The 12,814-nt window shown below is 40.5% G+C and overlaps 1 protein-coding gene and 1 pseudogene across 2 annotated transcripts in view; both read right to left on the bottom strand.

Annotated features, from left to right (window-relative positions):
• OVCH2 (ovochymase 2) overlaps window positions 1–12,814 on the bottom strand; it is a 276,389-nt gene that overhangs the window by 127,757 nt on the left and 135,818 nt on the right. The window lies entirely within an intron of this gene.
• Window positions 1,506–2,466, bottom strand: LOC147357815 (olfactory receptor 5P1-like; annotated as a pseudogene).

The raw sequence follows: 12,814 nt of genomic DNA, 5'->3' as shown, positions 1-12,814 counted from the left end.
TAATGGCTGAGTAATACTCCATTGTGTATATGTACCACAGCTTTCTTATCCATTCATCTGCTGATGGACATCTAGGTTGCTTCCATGTCCTGGCTATTATAAACAGTGCTGCGATGAACATTGGGGTACACGTGTCTCTTTCCCTTCTGGTTTCCTCAGTGTGTATGCCCAGCAGTGGGATTGCTGGATCATAAGGCAGTTCTATTTCCAGTTTTTTAAGGAATCTCCACACTGTTCTCCATAGTGGCTGTACTAATTTGCATTCCCACCAACAGTGTAAGAGGGTTCCCTTTTCTCCACACCCTCTCCAGCATTTATTATTTGTAGACTTTTGGATCGCAGCCATTCTGACTGGTGTGAAATGGTACCTCATAGTGGTTTTGATTTGCATTTCTCTGATAAAGAGTGATGTTGAACATCTTTTCAAGTGTTTGTTAGCCATCTGTATGTCTTCTTTGGAGAAATGTCTATTTAGATCTTTGGCCCATTTTTTGATTGGGTCATTTATTTTTCTGGAGTTGAGCTGTAGGAGTTGCTTGTATATTTTTGAGATTAGTTGTTTGTCTGTTGCTTCATTTGCTATTATTTTCTCCCATTCTGAAGGCTGTCTTTTCACCTTGCTAATAGTTTCCTTTGATGTGCAGAAGCTTTTAAGTTTAATTAGGTCCCATTTGTTTATTTTTGCTTTTATTTCCAATATTCTGGGAGGTGGGTCATAGAGGATCCTGCTGTGATGTATGTCAGAGAGTGTTTTGCCTATGTTCTCCTCTAGGAGTTTTATAGTTTCTGGTCTTATGTTGAGATCTTTAATCCATTTTGAGTTTATTTTTGTATATGGTGTTAGAAAGTGTTCTAGTTTCATTCTTTTACAAGTGGTTGACCAGATTTCCCAGCACCACTTGTTAAAGAGATTGTCTTTAATCCACTGTATATTCTTGCCTCCTTTGTCAAAGATAAGGTGTCCATATGTGCGTGGATTTATCTCTGGGCTTTCTATTTTGTTCCATTGATCTATATTTCTGTCTTTGTGCCAGTACCATACTGTCTTGATAACTGTGGCTTTGTAGTAGAGCCTGAAGTCAGGTAGAACTGATGCTTTTGAACTGTGGTGTTGGAGAAGACTCTTGAAAGCCCCTTGGACTGCAAGGAGATCCAACCAGTCGATTCTGAAGGAGATCAGCCCTGGGTGTTCTTTGGAAGGAATGATGCTAAAGCTGAAACTCCAATACTTTGGCCACCTCCTGTAAAGAGTTGACTCATTGGAAAAGACTCTAATGCTGGGAGGGATTGGGGGCAGGAGGAGAAGGGGACGACAGAGGATGAGATGGCTGGATGGCATCACTGACTCAATGGACATGAGTTTGAGTGAACTCCGGGAGTTGGTGATGGACAGGAGTGCTGCAACTCATGGGGTTGCAAAGAGTCGGACACAACTGAGGGGCTGAACTGAACTGAACTGAAGTGTGATATTGGTAAACAAAAAATTTTATAGGTCACCTGAAATGTTAAGAATGGATCCTAAGAATATATTCTGACCATTGCCTTTCTCAGGGCCTCCTTTACTTCTCTGTTCCTTAGACTGTAGATGAGGGGGTTCAACATGGGGATCACCACTGTGTAGAATACAGACACTACTCTGTTCTGCTCAGTTGAGTAGCTGGATTTGGGCATCACATAAATGAAGGTAATTGTTCCATAGTAGAGAGTGACCGCGGTGAGGTGAGAAGTGCAGGTGGAGAAGGCCTTGTGTCTCCCTTCAGTGGAGCGCATCTTCAGGATGGTGTTGAGGATGCAGATGTAAGAGAGAGATATGACAAACACTGTGATCACAAGGATAGATCCAGAAGAGATGGAAGGGATAATTTCAATAGTGGAGACATCTGAGCAGGAAAGTTTCAACAAAGGGGAGAAATCACAGAAAAAGTGATCTATCTGATTTGGTCCACAGAAAGACAGAGTCAATAAACAACTACCAAATGTCCAAGCATTGACACACCCACCGAGATAGGAACCCCCCACCAAGAGGACACACACTCTGGGGCACATACGGGTGGAATAGAAAAGGGGCAAGCAGATGGCCACACAGCGGTCATAGGCCATGACAGCCAGCAGGAAGCAATCAGTTGACCCAAACATCACCATAGAACAGAGCTGGGCTTCACAGCCAGCAACTGGGAGGGCTAGTCTATGTCTAAGAAGTCCTATAATCATCATAGGTGTGACAGATGTAGAACAACCGATGTCAACAAAAGCCAAATGGCCAAGGAAAAGGTACATAGGGGAGTGAAGTTGGGAACAACTTGCTATTAAAATAATTATGGTGATATTGCCCACTAAAATAATAACATATATGCCTAGAAATAGCACAAAGAAGATGCCACAAAGTGTAGGATCCTCTGTTAACCCCAAAAGGATGAACTCCGTCACGCTGGTGTGGTTTCCAGCCTCCATGTCCTCTGGGAATTGTTTCTGTTGAGGGAAATGTTCATTTCTTTTATGCACTCATTCTACACATTTTCAGTTCTCTTTGCTTATTCCACAAACTCATTCAGAGTGATTTCCTCTTCTGCGCTGCCTGTAAATATAGTGCTTTACAGGATTTGTGTGTGTGTTTCCTCTTTGCATAAAAGGAGAAGGGTTCAACCTCACTTTCCAGGATCTCAATTATGTTCTTTTTTTTTATTATTAATTATGTTAAAACACCTCTCCAATCTTGACACCTACAAGGATCTCTCTCCCGAATTCCAGATCTATGTTTCAGTTGTTCTTTAGAAGTCTCCAGTTGGAAATCCAATTAATACCTGAAACTCAGCCTCCTCCAAACCAAACTCATCCTTCCTTGGACCGCTCTTCCTATGCGTTATGTCTGTAGAATGACACCATAATCTACCCAATCTTACCTTCTGTCTCTCTTTGCACCACATCTAATAAAATCCTATTGATTCTATCTACAATTTAGTTCCCAATTTTATTTACTCATCTCCACAATTTCACTGCTAGGCTCCCTACTTTAGTTGAGACCCTGAAATGTAAACAATTGCCATTATTTATACTAGGTTGTGACTTTTGTTGTTGTTTGCATGTTCAAATTTCACTATCCCCAGTTTATACACATTCTCCTCAACAACAGTGTGTATTTTATCTCAGTATTGCAAGTAACTAGAGCTTGGGAACAAAATGTCCTGAAGAAAGACTTGTTAATAAATGAATGCATGATTAGTATAGTGAATGTGCTATAGGAAGCCAGAGAAGAATACAGTTTCCCTGTCCAGAGAAACCAGGTCTTGTGGCTAAGGTCTTATAGAGATAACAGTGAAGATATTGTTAGTGTATTGAAAGTCTGTAATAATGGTATAAGTAATGGCTTGTGTGTTTCTAAATAATAATTATGTAATCATGTATGTGAAAAACACTTGAAAATTCAAAAGAAACGTAGCTTTCAAATATAGTCACACAAGTCAACTATTATAAATTTGGTAATTTATTTCCAGGCATTTTTCCCTTTGGATGCATTTTAATTGAGCTTTTATAACATTGCAGATAAAAGTTCAATACTGCTATTTTTACTTGGCATTTCAGTATAAAATCTGATCACATTATTATTCTTCAAACATCATTTTTGAGATGATAGTGCATTGAGTAACTAGACCTTAATTTAATTAATCATCCACTAAATTTGGACATTTAACTGTTTACAAATTTTTTACTATCAGAACTAGTAATCTTACAAATTGGATATAGAATTGGGAGGACAGCATTACAAAATATAATAAAATTTTAAAAATAATCCCATTCCTAGACATTTTTCTTAATCCATAATTCAAAGGAAATACACACTGTCCATTAAGATAAGTGCATCCCCATGATTTGTGATAAACCAATGTCCTAAACTGTGTTCATTGTTTTGTTGAGTATTTGGCTGCATTTTCACTAAAGAGTTTAGTACCCTGTTCATGTTTTGCCATTATGTTGTGACAAAGGCTAAGTTCCTATGTCTTAAAGCAGTCCTGAGAAAGAGGAGTTAATGATAATTTAAAAGGGAAGATGGAGAAATACTGCAATCCAAGGCAATGGTTTCAGGGCATACTAAAGGTTCAGTGAAAGTTGGAAAAGAAAGTTGTATTTATCAGAATAAGAAAATAGTATATATTTAAAGTATTATAAAATTTAAAAAGTTACTTGAAATTCATTTTAGTGATCTGAACATTTCACTTATGCACATCTTTTCTTCAGCAAAATATCAATCTCTTCTGGTAATTTCTACAGTTTTACAAATTTTTTTGTTTGCATTTTCTTTTAATTTTTTAATACAATTAGCTAACTGTAGAAAGACTCACCTACAAATCCTTAATTCTAATTGTGCCTCACAATCCATTTTGATTTAATTTTGTAGCATTTGCAAGTAGTATTTACATATTTGTAATCATATTATATATTACATTTTATAATTTACATTTTGGGGTTTCCCTGGTGGTTCAGTGGTAAAGAATCCACCTGCCAATGTAGGAGGCAGGAGTTCAATCCCTGAGTTGGGAAGATCCCCTGGAGAAGGAAATGGCAATCCACTTCAGTAGTCTTGCCTGGGAAATCCCATGGACAGAGGAGCCTGGTGGGCTTCAGTCCATGGAGTTGCGAAAGAGTCAGACATGACTTAGTGACTAAACAACAGTAATTTACATTTTTACTTAGCATTATCAATAATATATTTCTTGATTTCCCAAGTACTATTCATAACTGAAATACTGGATATACTATATTTCAAACTGTTTAATATGGTATTCATGGAGCTTTATAACCTATTTCTAATCACTTTTCTAAATGTGTCTCGCTATGTATGCTCCTTGGTTTTAATAGCCATGCTAACATGACATTGAAAATTTCCACTATTTTTGGTTCTGATTTTCAAAGAAAGACATTTTTCTGCTAATGACATTTCAGTTCTTAAGGTTTGGAATATTTGACACAAATAATAATATATGCACCAAAGTATCTTTGAATGTCTTATCTTAAAATTTTAAAATATCTTACTTTAGAATGAGAAAGCATTTAATCTTTACAATAGTGGGGCTTAGTTCTTTGACAGAATGAATTGTGAAATATAATGAATCAATGGTTGAGAACCTACAGCTCATTAAAAACTGTGTTCTGAATAGTCTTCATTAAGTGCATCTAAATTACTCTAGTGACAGGAAAGCTAATCACCACAAGTGTTAGCTCTATCGTGAAAAATATATTTATAATCTTATCACTTAATCCCCCATGACTTTAATGGTACAAACAATCTTTCTATATCAAAACACTGAAATGTTTGAACACAGCCAGCATTCTCCTTTTCGAAAATGAAGCATCCATAGATCCTTCACTATTCCACCTGAGGCATACTTTTCAGATCCCTCACAATTCTCCTTGTCACTCTCTGAACGTACCCTGGTCTAAGGAATGAGGCAAAGTCCTAAATAGGATTGTGCTCTGCCTTCTGACTCAAGCAGAGTTCATGGGGCCAACCCTGCCTTCACTGTGCACAGCGCGAGCTTCAAAATGTGTGCTGACAGTAGTCATGGAGACTGGGAACAAAAATACCCAGATGCCCAGCCTCCCAGTGCTCAGCTGTTTTAACTTACACTGACACTTAAATCTTTTGGACCCCCAGTTTTGTTTTGTTTGTTTGTTTAATGGAAATAATTGTCCCTGTAATGCAGCTTTGTTGTGAAATTAAAAGAAATGATATCTGCAAAGTACTCAAAAGGGTTTGGTTATGCATCAGAGCTAAGGAACTATTTTTGATTAAGAATTTTTTTGATGAGAATCATAATATAATTTTTCTTTCAACACATGTCAGAAGATTTTTGCAGATCCAAAAGAAGTCAGAAGTACAGTATATGATGCCTTCTCTGTTTGGGGCTCTACCAGTCACAGTCATATGCATAATATGAAGCTGCTTCTCCCCCTTCCCTTCAATTCCATTGGCTACCTAGGGATCTTTCTAGAGCTCTTAATTTTGGCATTACATTCATGCTTGCTCACCTGAGTCAGAGATTCTGACTCTCCCCAATCCTTTCCCTCATTGCATGCATTGTTTTGATGATGAATAGAGGGCATAAGTCTATAAGCCTCATACAATGTGAACATCAGGTGATTTCTTCCTGATTTCCTTTTCATAGTCGCAGTTACACAAGCTCAGCAGTGGCTTTGGCTGTGCATTCTGGGGACTCCTGGGCAGCCTGGTTTGGGTGCACAGACTGACCATTCTTCCGTTTAAATCTTTCTAAGGTCATAGTTTCTGCAGGAGTCAAGAGATAACGCTGGTGAAGGTTTATCTTTAATTTTCCATTTAACAAACAAAAATTCATTTAAACAAAAGCCATGACTATCGTACTCACCTTTCAGAATCAGAATTGCTGTTGCTGAATTCTGAAGAGAACTTTATAAAGTAAATGTTTTCTATTTACTTTTATGGTAGTTGTGCACTGAATATCTGACAGTGAAAATCATTGACAGCTCCCCTTGTTTAAGGAGCATAGTTATGTTTCCTTGTTATGAAGATGCTATGAAGATGAGGCTGGGTGAGTGAGTGAGTGAGTGAGTGAGTGAGTGAGTGAGTGTGTGTGTGTGTGTGTGTGTGTGTGTGTGTGTTGGGAGGAAAAGAAGGGCTCTCATAGAATATGGAAAAATCCCCTAGGACTGTTATTGTTTTCCCCTTTGAGGAAAAGGTTCTTTGATTTGTTCTCCAGAAATGACTGTAGAGCCACGTGTGTCATTAACGTGACATAAACAGAAGGTCCAGGTGTAACAAAAGGATCTGAGGACCCGGATGGAAGCCTTGTGCAGAGACTTGGACAAAAAAACCCCTGCTGAATAGAAAGCTTGTGGGAGATGCAACAAGAGTCAGTACCGCCAAGGCTCTAATTTTATCTCTGTAGACTGTTGAGTTGAGGGTATGAGGTGGTGAGGAAACAGCCATGGAGTACTATGAGTAAGTAAGCAGAAACAAAGCACAGTCTATTGTTACTCAAAGTGTAGTCCTCGGGCTAGTTGGCAAACTGTTGATTATCAGTCCAGGACCCAATAAGGATAGGAGTTGAAGGGTACTTTTTATACCAATTTGAGAAAGTAAATTTAAGTGTACTGACTCTGGTGGTGGTGTTGCTCAATACCTAAGTCATGCCTGACCCTTTGTGACCCTGTATACTGCAGCACGCCAGGCTTCCCTGTCTTTCACTGTCTGCCAGAGTTTGGTCAAATTCATGTCCACTGAGTCCATGATGCTATGTCACCCTCTCCTCCCTTTGCCTTCAATCTTTTCCAGCATCAGGGTCTTTTCCAATGAATCAACTCTTCACATCAGTTGGCCAAAGTATTGAAGCTTCAGCTTCAGCATCAGTCCTTCCAGTGAACATTCAGGGTTGATTTCCTTTAGGCCTGACTGGTTTGATCTCCTTGCAGTCTAAGGGACTCTCAAGAGTTTTCTCCAGCACCACAATTCGAAAGCATCAATTCTTTGGCCCTCAGCCTTCTTTATGACCAAGCTCTCACATCCATACATGACTACTGTAAAAACCATAGCTTTGACCAGACAGACCTTTGTTGGCAAAGTAATGTCTCTGCTTTTTAATATACTGTCTAAGTTGGTCATAGCTTTTCTTCCAAGGAGCTAGCATCTTTTAATTTTATGGCTGCAGTCACCATCTGCAGTGATTTTGGAGCCCAAGAAAATAAAGTCTCTCACTGTTTCCATTTTTTCCCCATCTATTTGCCATGAAACGATGGGACCAGAAGCAATGATCTTAGTTTTCTGAATGTTGAGTTTTAAGGCAGGTTTTCACTCTCCTCTTTCACTTTCATCAAGAGTCTTTTTAGTTCTTCTTTGCTTTCTGCCATAAGGGTGGTGTCATCTGCATATCTGAGGTTACTGATATTTCTTGCAGCAGTTTTGATTCCAGGTTTTGCTTCATCCAGACTGTCATTTCGCATGACATACTCTGCATGTAAGTTAAATAAGCAGGGTGACAATACACAGCTTTGACATACTCCTTTTCATATTTGGAACCAGTCTGTTGTTCCATGTCTAGTTCTAACCATTGCTTTTTTAAAAAAAAAATTTATTTTATTTACCTTTACAATATTGTATTGGTTTTGCCATATATCAAAATGAATCTGCCACAGGTATACATGTGTTCCCCATCCTGAACCCTCCTCCCTCCCCATACCATCCCTCTGGGTCGTCCCAGTGCACCAGCCCCAAGCATCCAGTATCGTGCATCGAACCTGGAGTGGTGACTTGTTTCATATATATTATACATATTTCAATGCCATTCTCCCAAATCATCCCACCCTCTCCCTCTCCCACAGAGTCCAAAAGACTGTTCTATACATCAGTGTCTCTTTTGCTGTCTCATATGCATGGTTAGTGTTACCATCTTTCTAAATTCCATTTATATGCATTAGATACTGTATTGGTGTTTTTCTTTCTGGCTTACTTCACTCTGTATAATAGCTCCAGTTTCATCCACCTCATTAGAACTGATTCAAATGTATTCTTTTTAATGGCTGAGTAATATTCCATTGTGTATATGTACCACAGCTTTCTTATCCATTCATCTGCTGATGGACATCTAGGTTAACCATTACTTCTTGACCTGCATACAGATTTCCCAGGAGGCATATAGGGTGGTCTGGTATTCCCATCTCTTGAAGAATTTTCCACAGTTTGTTGTCATCCACACAGTCAAAAGCTTTGGCATAGTCAATAAAGCAGAAATAGAGGTTTTTCTGGAATTCTCTTGCTTTTTTGATGATCCAATGGATGTTGGAAATTTGATCTCTGGTTCCTCTGCCTTTTCTAAATTCAGCTTGAACATCTGGAAGTTCATGGTTCACATACTGTTGAAGCCTGGCTTGGAGAATTTTGAGTATTACTTTGCTACTGTGTGAGATGAGTGCAATTGTGCAGTAGTTTGAACATTCTTTGGCATCGCCTTTCTTTGGGATTGGAATGAAATCTGATCTTTTCCACTTCTGTGGCCACTGCTGAGTTTTCCAAATTTGCTGGCATATTGAGTGCAGCACTTTCACAGCATTATCTTTTAGGATTTGAAACAGCAACTGGAATTCCATCTACTCCGTTAGCTTTGTTCATAGTGATGCTTTCTAAGGTCCACTTGACTTTGTATTCCAGGATGTCTGGCTCTAGGTAACTGATCACAACATCATGATTATCTGGGTCGTGAAGATCTTTTTTGTATTGTTCTTCTATGTATTCTTGCCACCTCTTAATATCATCTGCTTCTGTTCAGTCCATACCATTTCTGTCCTTTATTGAGCCCATCTTTGCATGAAATGTTCCCTTGGTATCTCTAATTTTCATGAAGAGATCTCTAGTCTTTCCCATTCTATTGTTTTCCTCTATTTCTTTGCATTGATCGCTGAGGAAGGCTTTCTTATCTCTCCTTGCTGTTCTTTGGAACTCTGCATTCAGATGGATATATCTTTCCTTTTCTCTTTTGCCTTTTGCATCTCTTCTTTTCTCAGCTATTTGTAAGGCCCCCTTAGACAACCATTTTGCCTTTTTGCATTACTTTTTCTTGGGGATGGTCTTGATCTCTGTCTCCTGTACAATGTCATGAACCTCCATCCATAGTTCTTCAGGCACTCTGTCTATCAGATCTAATCCCTTGCATCTATTTGTCACTTCCACTGTATAATTGTAAGGGATTTGTATTAGGTCATACCTGAATGATCTAGTGGATTTCCCTACTTTCTTCAATTTAAGTCTGAATTTTGCAATAAGGAGTTCATGATCTGAGCCACAGTCAGTTCCTGGTTTTGTTTTTGCTGACTGTATGGAGCTTCTCCATCTTTGGCTGCAAAGAATATAATCAATCTGATTTTGGTGTTGACTATCTGGTGATGTCCATATGTGGAGTCTTCTCTTGTGTTGTTGGGAGAGGGTGTTTGCTATGACCAGTGTGTTCTCTTGGCAAAACCCTGTTAGCCTTTTTCCTTGTTCATTTTGTACTCCAAGGCCAAATTTGCCTGTTACTCCAGGTATCTCTTGACTTCCTACTTTTGCATTCCAGACCCCTATGATGAAAAGGACATCTTTTTACATGTTAGTTTATAAGGTCCTGTAGGTCTTTATAGAACCATTCAACTTCAGCATCTTCAGCATTACTGGTTGGGGCAAAGACTTGAATTACTTTGATGTTGAATGGTTTGCCTTGGAAATGAACAGAGATCATTCTGTTGTTTTTGAGATTGCACCCAAGTAGTGCATTTAGGCATATTCAAAAGCAGAGACATTACTTTGCCAACAAAGGTTCGTCTAGTCAAGGCTATGGTTTTTCCAGTGGTCATGTATGGATGTGAGAGTTGGACTGTGGAGAAGACCGAGCGCTGAAGAATTGATGCTTTTGAAGTGTGGTATTGGAGAAGACTCTTGAGAGTCCCTTGGACTGCAAGGAGATCCAACCAGTCCATTCTGAAGGAGATCAGCCCTGGGATTTCTTTGGAGGGAATGATGCTAAAGCTGAAACTCCAGTACTTTGGCCACCTCATGCGAAGAGTTGACTCATTGGAAAAGACTCTGATGCTGGGAGGGATTGGGGGCAGGAGCAGAAGGGGATGACAGAGGATGAGATGGCTGGATGGCATCACTGACTCAATGGATGTGAGTCTGGGTGAACTCTGGGAGTTGGTGATGGACAGGGAGGCCTGGCGTGCTGCGATTCATGGGGTCGCAAAGAGACACGACTGAGCGACTGAACTGAACTGAGTGCATTTAGGACTCTTTTGTTGACTATGAAGGATACTCCATTTCTTCTTAGGGATTCTTCCCCATAGTAGTAGATATAATGTTCATCTGAGTTAAATTTGCCCATTCCAGTCCATATTAGTTCACTGATTCCTAAAACGTCGATGTTCACTCTTGCCATCACCTCTGTGACCACTTCTGATTTACCTTGTTTCATGGATCTAACATTCCAGGTGCCTATGCAATATAGCTCTTTACAGCATTGGACTTTACTTCCATTACCAGTTACATCCACAACTGGGAGTTGTTTTTGCTTTGGCTCCGTCTCTTCATTCTTTCTGGAGTTATTTCTCCACTCTTCTCCAGTAGCGCATTTAGCACCTACTGACCTGGGTTAAAGCTCAACATTCAGAAAACGAAGATCATGGCTTCCGGTCCCACCACTTCATGGGAAATAGATGGGGAAACAGTGAAAACAGTGGCAGACTTTATTTTTCTGGGCTCCAAAATCACTACAGATGGTGACTGCAGCCATGAAATTAAAAGACGCTTACTCCTTGGAAGGAAAGTTATGACCAATCTAGATAGCGTGTTCAAAAGCAGAGACATTACTTTGCCAACAAAGGTTCGTCTAGTCAAGGCTATGGTTTTTCCAGTGGTCATGTATGGATGTGAGAGTTGGACTGTGAAGAAGGCTGAGCGCCGAAGAATTGATGCTTTTGAACTGTGGTATTGGAGAAGACTCTTGAGAGTCCCTTGGACTGCAAGGAGATCCAACCAGTCCATTCTGAAGGAGATCAGCCCTGGGATTTCTTTGGAGGGAATGATGCTAAAGCTGAAACTCCAGTACTTTGGCCATCTCATGCGAAGAGTTGACTCATTGGAAAAGACTCTGATGCTGGGAGGGATTGGGGGCAGGAGCAGAAGGGGATGACAGAGGATGAGATGGCTGGATGGCATCACTGACTCGATGGACATGAGTCTGGGTGAACTCTGGGAGTTGGTGATGGACAGGGAGGCCTGGCGTGCTGCGATTCAAGGGGTCGCAAAGAGTCGGACACAACTGAGCGACTGATCTGATCTGATCTGGGGAGTTCATCTTTCGGTGTCCTATCTTTTTACCTTTTCATTCTGTTCATAGGGTTCTCAAGGCAAGAATACTGAAGTGGTTTTCCATTCCTTTCTCCAGTGGACCATGTTTTGTCAGAACTCTCCACCATGGCCTGTCCATCTTGGGTTGCCCTACATGGTATGGCTCATAGTTTTGTTGAGTTAGACAAGGCTATGGTGCATGTGACCAGTTTGATTAGTTTTATGTGACTGTGGTTTTCATTCTGTTTGCCCTCTGAGGGATAAAGATAAGAGGCTTATGGAAGCTTCCTGATGGGAGAGACTGACTGTGGGGCAAACTGGGTCCTGTTCTGATGGGCAGAAAATTAATCCAATTTTCTCTTAATGGACGGGGCTGTGTTCCCTCCCTGTTGTTTGACCTGAGACCAAACTATGGTGGAGGTAATGAAGATAATGGCGATCTCCTTCAAAAGGTCCCATGCTTGCACTGTCATACTCAATGCCCTTGACCCTGCAGCAGGCCACCGCAGACTCACACCTCCTGGACACTCACAGGCAAGTCTGGGTCAATCTCTTGCGGGGTCACTGCTCCTTTCTTCTGGGTCCTGGTGTGCACAAGGTTTTGTTTGTGACCTCCAAGAGTCTGTTTCCCCAGTCCTGTGTAAGTTCTGGGGGCTTTATGGTGAGGTTAATGATGACTTCCTCCAAGAGGGCTTATGCCACACCCAGGTCTGTTGCACCCAGAGCCCCCTACCCCTGCGGCTGACCCATACCTCCACAGGAGACGCTAAAACACTCAAAGGCAGGTCTGACTCAATCTCTGTGGGGTCTCCTGGTGTATACAATGTTTTATTTGAGCCCTCCAAGCATCTCTGGTGGGAATGGGGTTTGATTCTAAATGCAGTTTTGCCCCTCCTACTATCTTGCTGGGGCTTCTCCTTTGGCCTTGGACATGGGGTATTTTGTTTTGGTGGGATCCGACATTCTCCTGTC

This window comes from Bos grunniens, chromosome 15 (genome assembly GCF_055505025.1).
Source record: "Bos grunniens cultivar Pamir isolate PY7600 chromosome 15, Bosgru_T2T1.0, whole genome shotgun sequence".
Lineage (NCBI taxonomy): Eukaryota > Metazoa > Chordata > Mammalia > Artiodactyla > Bovidae > Bos > Bos grunniens.
Note: the sequence above shows the minus strand (reverse complement) of the source record. Positions and strands in the feature narration are given on the sequence as shown.